The sequence below is a fragment of the Vombatus ursinus genome, unplaced genomic scaffold (genome assembly GCF_900497805.2).
Source record: "Vombatus ursinus unplaced genomic scaffold, bare-nosed wombat genome assembly UNPS02014812.1, whole genome shotgun sequence".
NCBI lineage: Eukaryota > Metazoa > Chordata > Mammalia > Diprotodontia > Vombatidae > Vombatus > Vombatus ursinus.
In genome coordinates, this window is record NW_020954590.1 from 14663383 (window position 1) to 14666042 (window position 2660).

Genomic DNA, 2660 nt, shown 5'->3' on the forward strand with positions numbered 1-2660 from the left:
GATAATCAATCTTTTTATCTCATTGCAACACAAATTGTTTTACTACTTCCAAAATGATTAAAAGACTACTCTATTAAACGTAGTATAATAATAGTAATAATGATAGTTATTATTATTATTATTAAAATGTAGCACACAGGGTACCCCTTCTCATATGTGGGTTCCCTAGAATAGCTATTTAGGGTTCAAAGTTCACTCAAAACCATTCCTCATGACCCCTACTTTTATTTCTCCAGTCAGATAGAGAATATAATTAGTTCAAAGCAAAAGTATAAGAAAAATAGTGAAGATTTTTTTTTTTTGCTCTGTGGTATCTTCTGAAAAATTCCCATGAGAAACTGTTTTCCCTCAGTGCCCCTTCTGTATTGCATTTACAAACAGGCCACCCACACCATTTCAATTCAAACATGTGGTTTTATCTGAAGGGAGGGGAAGCACAAATCAAAATAAAAAAGATGAAGATTAAAACACAGACAGGAAGTCCATCAACTTGGTATCATTCCACCAAGGGGTATACAGGGAGGTGGGAAACAAGATGGAGACTCTATAAATAGTTTCTCAACAGTCCTCAAGAGATGGTAAGTCCCTTGCCTTGAGATGTATGTTGGGAAAGGTTGGGTCCCGACTTTGCACACTGACTCCCATTTTCAGCTTCTTCCACAGTTCCCTCCATGGTTACAATTGTGTGAAGTACAACAAACGGCAACCAATCGCTGTCACTTCTTCCGGCCCACTCAAATCCCAGGAGTTAAATTTCCTGAACTCTTCAAATTTCATTCTGCTGCTTAAAACCATTTGCTACCCAGTTAGAGTTTAAACTATATGCTCTGCAAGGTCTTTAAGTAAACATGGGCACTATTGTAACTACAATACATTCTTACTATGAACCTGGAGCACACTCTGCCACTAATATGCACACCAAGAGTAGAAAGAATGGGTACATATATGGATTATGCATGGGGGTACACAAGTTATAACCAGACCATACATGTGGAGGGGTACACATGTGGATAGGATACACACAAGTTGGGACAACCCATGCCTCTGACGTCATAGGACCATTGCTACTGTCTTTTGCCTCTTTTATATCCTTAGCACTTAGCATTGTACCTGGCATGTAGAGGTGCTCAAGAATGTTTGTTGACTGACTATGTCATTACACTATTCTCAGTAAGTCTTATACCCACTGGGTGTTATTCTCTATTGCCCTCCCCACCTTGTGGTGACTGCTGGAGACATCAGGGTATATAGTCTAAGCCGAGTGGACCACGACTCCACTAATCTCACAGCTGCTGGGCATATAGCTCTTGTTGGGTGCTACTCTATTGATCATCAACAGATGGTATCAGGGTGGCTGCTATGCATACAATCTCTACTGGACACTAGTATGTGCGAACAGCTTTGGAGCTTTATATCTTCAAGGCCACCTACTGGCTATGCCAGCTCACTGCCTACTATAATGCTATGAGTAGAAATCCTTTCCTAGGAGGCCAGCAGGCAGAAAAGCAGGAGGACTAGTAGGTCCAGGGTATGGGCTGGGCCAAGCTGGGGAGCTGAGAAGGCTGAGGATGGTAACTGCTCAGAGAAGGAGAAAGAGATGCAGGCAGGGGAGAAGAAAGACTGCTGCCCTTGCTGGTGCCGGTTCCACCTGGCCACCATGACTATGATAATCCAAGATTTACAAAACAGCTGCCAGGACTTCTTCTGGCCCTGGAAGCTGATAGTGGTCAAGATGCACATCATGAAGTTGGCTGATGTGGAGAAATCAGCTGATGAGCTACACATGCCATCTCTTCCTGAAATGGTTTTTGGAGACAACATTTTAAAAATCCAACATGTTTCTGGCTTTGGAATTGAGTTCAATGCAACTGATGCTTTAAAATATGTATACAATTACCAAGGAGTGCTTGATGCAGCATGGGCTGAAGAATGGCAAGAAAGCAGGGTGGAGGGTGAACACTAGGCCGTATGATTTGATCTCTATGACAGATAACAGGAATATTTCTTGGTGAAGCAGTTATATTAAAGGTTGTGTCTATAACAGATCATATAGACACAGAGAAATTGAAAGCCAGGGAACATTAAAATTTTTGAAAAAGTTCTGTTGTTTGAAGATAAAGTTCATGATCATGGAGTTTTAAGCTTAAGTGTGAAAATTAGAGTGATGCCTTCTAGCTTTTTCCTGCTATTGAGATTTTTCTTAAGAATTGATGGTGTTCTCATCAAGGTTAATGACCCAAGACTCTACCATGAGCTTGTTCCACCAGCCCTCTTTATAGAGCCTAACGAAATATCACAATACCTACCTATGAAGGAGGCAGAGTGTGAGAAGCTGGAGTTTCCAGACAGAATGCATTTTAACCTTGTGACTGCACAGGAAAATACATGGAATGTAAATAAAATGTCATATAACCTGAGATCTCTATATAATCCTCACTAGAGATGACTACTTACATTTTTCTTTTGGGGGCATCAGGAGAGTTGTCTAATAAGACAATAACCTACCTTTCCTTGTGCCCAGATTTTCTGTAGCTATAAAGGAAAGAAAATGAAAGCTTGATGTAGGTAGGATCTATACAACCTGCTGTTCATACCACCTATCCATAGGTATCTAATCTAAAGTAATTGGGAGAATGAGTTGAACTAAGGTTTTCAGCTAT

General features: G+C 40.6%; 1 pseudogene; it reads left to right on the top strand.

Annotated features, from left to right (window-relative positions):
* The first annotated feature begins 1663 nt into the window (after window positions 1–1663).
* On the top strand, window positions 1664–2440 carry LOC114053845 (annotated as a pseudogene).
* The last annotated feature ends 220 nt before the right edge of the window (window positions 2441–2660 follow it).